Source organism: Mustela putorius, unplaced genomic scaffold (genome assembly GCF_011764305.1).
Source record: "Mustela putorius furo isolate JIRA1106 unplaced genomic scaffold, ASM1176430v1.1 tig00003974_pilon_pilon_pilon, whole genome shotgun sequence".
NCBI lineage: Eukaryota > Metazoa > Chordata > Mammalia > Carnivora > Mustelidae > Mustela > Mustela putorius.
Window position 1 is genome coordinate 15,512,839 of NW_025422117.1, and position 9,300 is coordinate 15,522,138.

Here is a 9,300-nt window from a genome sequence, read left to right on the forward strand (position 1 = left end):
TTTGAAACCTTTTCCATTTAAGCAGAAGAACACATTGATTTTCATCTGTTCCCAATTTCTTTATTTTTATTTTTTAAAGATTTACTTTATTTAATTGTAATTTATTCGTTTGAGAGAAAGAGAAGCAGAGAGAGCACAAGCAAGGGGAGAGGCAGATGGAGAGGGAGAAGCAGACCCCCAGCTGAGCTGGGAGCCCCAACATGGTGCTCCTTCTGAGGACCGGAAATCATGACCTGAGCTGAAGGCAAATACTTAACCATCTGAGCCACCCAAGAGACCCCATCTGTTCCCAATTTAAACAATGTAATACCCCTCCCATGCCTCAAAAAAGTCTTAGATATTTTTCCTCTGATATTTTTGGTTGTGGTTGGTACACATGAATATTCATAAAATGGGCCTGTTGTTTTCCAGGGCAAATCCTCTATAGCACCTTGGGACTGGGATACTGCAGGTCCATTTGTAACCAGTGATGACCCACACAGTTTGTGTCTTCACCTTTTCTGTTTTAATCTTCCACAAATATATTTCAGATGCCCCAGGTTGGGACATCTTCCTCTTGTCTGGTTTCACAGAACGACCTTGGAGCTTTCAACTTGTCCATACAGAGTTTTGCATTTGCTTACTCTCAGTGTGTATAAGTAAGGGCAGCCTATGGGACATAGAGCATGTGGACTGTTTAGGCTCAGTTGTTGTTTACAGTACGTAGCACCTGATGGCATCAGAAGGGAGAAGGAAAGGAGGGATACTCTCCTCTTCATCTCCAATTGCCTTCCTTCCTAGAATCTTTGATATGCATGACTGGTGCTTTTCCATATTCTATGAAAAGTGTGATACAAAAATAATTTTGAGCCTCTCTTTCAGAAACTGTGGAGCAGCCGGGCTCCCTTTCTCTAATTCCTTCAACCCCTGGTTCAGATTTCCCGCTAATATTGCATATGGAGAGCCATGGACATTTTCTAAATGTCCTCATTTCTTTTTTGCATAAGCATCAAAGTTTGAGCTCAGTGAATGAGAGAAAATCTCCTAATTTAATTTAATCTAAGTTCTGATAAACTTTCTCTCTCTTATTTTATCCCTGTGAAATATTTTTCTCTACAGTTTTGTTGCTAAATGTTCTGTACAATAATGACAGCTGTTTAACAATTTAAATTTTTGTTTAAGGGAAAGATGGCTTACATGGTATGTAAAATGTGAACTGTCAACCTCAGAGAAATAGGGGATGTTTTAAAATGATCTATGTGCAGTTGCTCTGGGTGGAAGATGTTTGCTTCTGCCTAGTGTAATAAATATTTACCAACTATTTCGCAGTTTGTCCCCCTTTGGAGAGTAATCCAAACCACATTCCTTAGATTTCCATTACAAACGTATCTTCACACTGTTAGTTTCACAACCTCTCACACAACTTACTGCAATTGAGGTCCTCTCCCCAAAATGCAAAGTAAACCTTAAAATATGTAAAATCCATATTTTTCTGGGACCAACTTACATAATAATCAACTGATGATAAGGAAAGCTTTTTCTTCCTAAGGAAAGAAAACTCTGCACATTATCCATGGGTGGGGCATGGGAAATGGGTCCTGAGGTTAAGTTATCTCTGGTTCCCGGACATATATAATTCCCTTTCTGACAAGTTCATTTGTAACGTACAATACACATGGATAAGCTATCGGTCACGTGATCATTTAAAGGAAGACTGGGGACAAAAAAAGACAACTTGTTGAATGAAAGATCATTAATCTTTTACAACGAGGTTTCAAAGTATATTCAAAGCATATTTTGGTCCTGCTCCCTGAATGTTAACATTGAAAACATCTGGTGTTGGAGGGGAGAAAATGAAGTATCAAGTTCAGGTTTCCAACAAGTAAAACAAAATAGAATGTCATTGAATTTAGTAAACAAATATTTGAACTGAAGGCAGTATACAATCAATTACTTTTCAAAAAATAACTTGACTGTTCTATTTTTATTCTGTAGAGAAATTGAACCAGACTCCTTGTCGTTGCCTATCCAAGGGCCACTAAATCAATTGCCTAAATAAGGACAACCATGATACAGAAAATACAAAAGTGTTCAATGAAACTTTTCTGCCCTCTCCATCTTACCATAAAATGTATTAAGTGAAAAATTCATAACCCATCTCCCATAAAAATTTTAACTGAAACAAAATAAAAGAAATTGGACTTTAAAAACCACCGTCAAAGACAAAATACACATTTTTTAATGAAAAATGGAAAACAAATACAAAGCAGTAAGTGTGTTTGCTGGTTCCTGAACTGGAAGCATATAGAGACTGCTGGCAGTTTGGGCTCTAGTGAGTAATAGATACTAAGTGTCCCATAGGAGATGAGACTATGTGAGAACTCACAACCTAAAACCAGGAGCTGCAGTGGGCTCTCCATGCTGTGAATGAAAGCTCAGAACAGGGGCACCCACTATTTATGTGAGGCGATGGTTAGAGCTTTTATAAAATTACATCAACGGTGGTGGGGGACAGGAGGAAGTAAGTAGGGCTAGAAATCAGGGCAGAGATTATGTCACCCATGAACTTGATGTCTGGATTTGCATTATTTACAGAATCTCTTCGGGTTAGAGGCCCTAAGACACAGTACAGAACATGTCAGACTTCCAGTCAAGGTGAACCTACAAACCTACATTCCAGAACTCGTAAAGAAAACCAGTTTAGAAACAACAGCCATGAGATGAAATCAATCTAATAAAATGAAGATATGATAAAGCAATATGAAATTTAACTTAAAACATGTAAGATAAGAATTGTCAAAGAGATATAAGAAGACATAACAAAACGAAAACATAAAATATGAAATGCGAACAAAGAACACAGAAAATAAAAGACAGGGATGTAAAAATACTAGAAATAATACAGTAATTGACATTAAATCAAACAAAGAAATAGAAAATATCCATACTGGACCCAAAAATAGAGATAGTCAACAAGGAGAAAATGCTGAGGTATTCTGCCAGAACACTGCATAGGGATAAAGGAGTAGTGAATAGTGATGGGAAATATTTTGAAAGGACTCAACTTGCCCTAATTGGGATTCCAGAAAAAGGGAATAGAGGTAATGGCAGAAAAACAATATTTAAAGAGTGGGTAGCTAATTATTTTTAGGATTTTTAGAAAGATAAGAGTATTCAAGCAATGAGCACTGAGTGCCAAGCAGGTCAAACAAAAATAAAGCCATGTTTCAGTACATTGTGGTGAAAATGTAGGGTCTCAGAGATGGAGAGAGAAATCTCATGATGTACAGTAGTTCTCCTTATGTGCACTTTTGATTTTGCAGTTTCCTTATTGTGATCAACCACCACCTGGAAGTAGATGATCCTACCTCTGAAGAGTCTTCAGAAGGTCAATGGTAGCCCAACTATGTCAGAGTGCCTGTGTCACTCACTTCACCTCAGCTCACCACACAGGCAATTTATAATCTCACAACAAAACAAGAAGGGTGAGTGCAATACAATGAGATATTTTAAGAGGGAGACAGACCACAGTCATGTAACTTTTATTACAGTGTATGATCATAATTTTTCTATTTTATTATTAGATACTATTAATCTCTTGTGCCTAATTTGTAAACTTTATCATAGGTATGTACATATAGGAAAAAAACTGTTATGTATTTGGCATTGGGTACTATCCACAGTTTCAATGGGAGGTCTTAGAACATATAGAATTCTAAGCTGACAGGTTTGTTTGTTTTTTTTTTAAGTACTTTAAACATATTGCTTCACTGTCTTCTCATTTGCATTGTTTCTGACTATATGCTTATTTCCATTTGTCTACAGGTAATGCATTTTTTTCTCTCTGCATACTTTTAAGAGCTTTCCTTATGACTGTTTTGAGCAATTTTATCATGATGTGCATTTTTTTCTTTATGGTTCTTGCACCTGGGGTTTATTGAATTCCTTGAATCTGTAAGTTTATAATTATAACAAAGTTCAGGAAAATTTTGGCCATTATTTCTTCAAATATTTTTTCTGTCTCCCACTCAAGCCTCTTCTTAAGGGATTCCAATTCTATGTATATCAAACCACTTGAAGCTGTCCCACAGCTTGCTAAGGTTCTGTTCATTGTTTTGTTTCTTTGTTTAAATTCTCTCTTTTCTCTGGGTTTCATTTTGGATAGTTTTTTGATATTGCTATGTCTTCAAGTTTGTTCATATTTTCTTTTCCTAATCACTATTAATCGCTCCCAATGTATTGTAGGTTACATCTCTAGAAGTTTTATTTAGGTTCTTTCCTGTCTCTATTTAACTTTTTGAATGTTGGGATACAGGTATAACAATTGTTTTAAAGTTCGGGTATGCTAATTCTAACATCTGTGTCAGTTCTGGATTGGTTTCAACTGATTGATTTATCTCCTCATTATGAATCAATGGTGATAAATTTTGCACACCTGATAAATTCTTATCTAATTCAAGGCACTTTGAATTTGATTTATTGAATGCTGGGCATTTTGTATTGTTATAAATATTCTTGAGCTCTATATGGGTTGCATTTAGGTTACTTAGAAAGAGTTTGGTCTCACTTTAAAGATTCCTTCTAATCTTTCTGGTTGTTTCAACATCTCCCAGTACCTTTCCTTACCTTTCCCACATGCACAGGCTGACTGGAATTCTGCTGAATACATAGGGGAACCCTCTTCAGATTCAGAGTTCTCTAGCTATGTAGTTCTCTCCTTTTAGGTAATCAGCCTTGCATTGTCCAGCTACCTTGGTCTCTCAGGATTATTGCCTCTATCTCCTCAACTCAAGGAGGCTGTTGGGTTCTGCATAGGTTCACCTTTTCTCCACCATGAGTTGGAAATCTTCTCAAAACAGTAATCTTAAGCAACCATAGGACTGACTTTGTTTGCTTCTTATTTCAAAGATATCACTGTTCATTGATATCTGATATCTAGTATCTTGAAAACCATTTTTTCCTATGTTTTGTTCTTTTTTTTTTTTTTTTCAGTTGATTCAAGTAGGAGAGTAAATATGGTCCCTGTTATTCCACCTAGACTGAAAGGGAAGTCTAATATTCTCACTAACTCTTTAATATCTATTATAATACTTTTTTTCTAGATTATTTATTGACTAGTTTTTGAATATTCTTAATTCTTTTTTTTCTTTACCTTTTCTTATTTCTTGGTCAGTTATATAATTGCCCCTTAAACATTTCAAACACTCTAATTTTATATCAAAAAAAACAATTATTTAATGTTGCTAAAGTGTTAATTCCCTTTCAGCTATTCTAATTAACATTCCTTTATGGGTAGTTTCTTTCTTTTATAAATTTTTAAGTTAATTGACCTCAATTTTTAGAGTTTTAAACTTACAGAAGAAATGAACAGTAAGTACAGAGAATCTTATATATAACCCCCTCCCAAGAGTTTCCCGTTATTAATGTAATATATTAGTGTACTGCCTTGTTTTTGTTTTTTTTTTAAATATTTTATTTATTTATTTGACAGAGAGAGAGAGAACACAAGTAGGCAGAGAGGCAGGCAGAGAGAGAGGACAGGAAGCAGGCTCCCTGCTGAGCAGAGAGCCCCATGCGGGGCTCGATCTCAGGACCCCAAGATCATGACCTGAGCCGAAGGTAGAGGGTTAACCCACTGAGCCACCCAGGCGCCCCTGTACTGCCTTATTTTAATTGGAAAAAAAAATGTTGATACCTTGGGGCAACTGGGTGGCTCAGTGGGTTAAAGCCTCTGCCTTCAGTTCAGGTCATGATCCCAGGGTCCTGGGATCGAGCCCCATATTGGGCTCTCTGCTCAGTGGGAAGCCTGCTTCCCCAAATCTCTCTCTGCCTACCTCTCTACCTACTTGTGATCTCTGTCTGTCAAATAAATAAATAAATAAATAATCTTAAAAAATATATATTGATACCTTATTATCAACTAAAGTCCATAGTTCACTTTAGGGTTCACTGTTTGTGTTATACAGGTCTGTGGGTTTGGATAAATGTATAATTTCATGCATCTGTCATTACAGTATTACACAGAATAGTTTCATTGCCCTAAAAACCTTCTGTGCCTCCACCCATTCATTTCTCTCTTTGTCTCTTCCCTGAATCTCTGACAACCACTAATTTTTTATTGTCTCTATACTTTTGATTTTCCAGAGTGTCATATAGTTGGAATCATACACTATGTATCCTTGTCAAATTGGCTTATTTCACTTACAGTGGGCTATTAAGATTCCTCCATGTGTTTTCACAGCCTGATAACTCATTTCTTTTTATTGCTGAATGATACCCCTTGTATGAATGTACCATAGTTTATCCATCTTAGTTGCTTCCAAGTTTTGGCAAGTATGAATAAAGCTACTCTAAATGTCCATGTGGATGTTTTTGTGCAAGCATGTGAGTTTTCAAGTCACTTGGTTAAATACCTAAAATTGCTAAATCACATGGTAAGACTATGTTTAGTTTTGTAAGAAATGGACAAACTGTCTTCCAAAGTAGTTCCAAAAGCTATACTACTTTTCATTCCCATTGACAATGAGTGAGAGTCCCTGTTGTTCCATATCCTCATCAACATTTGGTGTTATTGATGTTTGGATTTTTGCCAGTCAATTAGGGGTGTAGTGGCATCTCATAGTTGTTTTAATTTTGTTGTTTGAATCTTATAATGACATATGATACTGAGCATTTTTTCATACCTTATTTGCCACTTGTATATTTGCTTTGGTGAGTTGCCTGTTCAGATCTTTTATCCATTTTCCAATTGCACGGGTTATTTTCTCATTGTTGAATTTTAATATTTCTTTGTATATCTTGGAGACAAATTCTATTTTTTTTTTTAATATAAGCTGATGCTTTATCTTTGGAGATGCTATGAGATCTGGGTTGAACATACATCACTGTTGACTGGAATTGTGTTCACTTCTATTATATTCTACAGGGCACTATGGATCCTTGATCACTTTAATTTATTAGCTTGATTTATCTAGACATCTCTTTCATAGTAAATTCAAATTCTAAGCTCAAATGAGGACAATCTGTGATTGCAGGTCTTGGGGAAAACTTCTGTCCCCTGTCCTGAGCTGAGTGAGGCTGACCCTGATAAGTATCCCTGCTATTTCCCTATTGCAGGGGGATGAGCTTTCCAGGATACCCTTTTCCTAAAGACACAGCTCTTCAAGACCTTCAGCTTTATGCTTGGTTTTCAGACTCTCTTCTTACTAGTCTACCTAGACTCTCTTCTTACGTAGGGTCAAGGCCTTATTTCCTGAGATCACTAGGCTATTAAAACTCAAGCCTCTGGGTGAAGTAAATCAGTAAATTTTGCCAGGATAATGACACCCTCATGTTCAATCTGAGCTACCACTTTTGTTTTCAGTGCCCTCTTATCTTCTGGTCCCTGAGGATTTCTCCAACTTTGTCAGAAACTTAGTTATGAAATCCAAAGTGTAGTTTTGTTAAGTTTATCTTTCTAGAATTTATTGAGGGTCTTTTTTTTTTTACTATGTTTAATCTATATACACTGCCCAAAACAGGTTAAATGGGGTTATAACAGCATGCTTTTAACTTATGTTTCACGCAAATAACCTATCTAAATATCTGATGCTTATCTCCCAGAAATAATTAGTTTAGGCCCATTCAAGTAAACAATGCTTTTCTTATTAATCTATGTTGAGAGTAGGATCTACTTCTGATTCCTTTTTGTATATTTCCACAATCCTTACACAGAGTAGGTATTCAATAAAAGTTGATTGAGTCAAACATTTTCTAAAACTGAATGATGAAATGAATGGATGACTTGGTTAACCATCAATGCAGCTAAGCCAAATAGACCTTTATAACAAGGCTCACTTCTAAGCCAAGAGGTTGGATTTTCACAAGTAATTAAAAATACAGCCCTCAAGTACAGCTGGGCATTTCTATTTGGGGAAGAGTTTGTGAGGCTCAGGAACAATGTTAGATATTAATTCCCTGGGAAGGCTTGGAATACAACTACCATACAGGTGTTTCCTGTTGAGACTCCAAGTTCCCATACAAGAACTCAGAGGACAGTTGAGAACAAAACTTAGCCTACTTAATTACATTTGCCTAGTGGTGCTGCATAAAAAGTCACTGACCAAAAATAACATGTTTAAGTAATGTTCAAGTTGAGATACAAGCCAGCAGCAGTCAGGAAATTCAAAATTAAATCTGATCTCCACCCTTCACTTGCCTCATTGTGCCCAGGCAGCACCAAGGTCAGAAATTAATTGGAGACACTGAAAAACACACAGCCTGCAATATTTCAGCTCAGTGAGGTCACAAGGAAAACTTAGTTAAAGCCTTATTAGAGCAGTTTACAGGAGCACATTACTGTGAATATGAAATTAGAGTCTTGCCTTGATGGATGTGTCACCTACCCAAGGTAATTTGTTGGGAATAATTTGAAAATGTGAGCGAACATAATTAAGCTTCTGTTTTATGGTAGTTTGGTCATTTGTCTCCAAGTGTGCGCATCTCTGTAGATTTGACATCGCAAAGGTCTAGAATATAATGAGACACATTTCAGTCACTCAGTTTTAATATTTAGGCACCTGTGAATTAAAATTGACAATAAAATCAGAATTAATACTTTTATCCATTTTTTTCTTCTTTTTTTTAAATATTTTATTTATTTATTTGAAAGACAGAGATCACAAGTAGGCAGAGAGGCAGGCAGAGGGAGTGGAAGGGAAGCAGGCTCCCTGCCGAGCAGAGAGCCCAATGTGGGGCTCGATCCCAGGACTCTGGAATCATGACCTGAGCTGAAGCCAGAGGCTTTAACTCACTGGGCCACCTAGGTGCCCTCATATTTTTTCTTCTATGTAACCATATGTATAAGACAAAAATCTCAAGGGTTATATCACCATGAAAATCAGTTGCATAGCATAGTACATACTACAGTGAAACCCTTGAACAATTCTTCCTAAAATGAAAGAAGCCAAGCCCAGATGGGATTATAAATGCCCCCATCATTGCTAAACTAGACTAAATTGCTAGACTGTCCTTTAGGTCTATTTATATTTTCTTTTTAGATGTCTCTCTAATTCCAGGTCAAACTCATTAATTCCTTTGAATTTCATTTTGAAATTTTATTGCTTAGTGTTAATTAAACTATTTTCTTTAAGCAAAGAAAACAATCTATTTTTTTCAAGAAAGATAAGAAAAAAGAGTAAAAGGAAAATAACTGCAGAAAATACAAGACAAGTGCCAGGAATTTAATTTTTTTCATTTAATGCTTACTCATCTATGGTATACCAATTGAAGGGTACAATTTAGCTTACACTTAAGATTTTAATCATACTTACCAAGATTGGC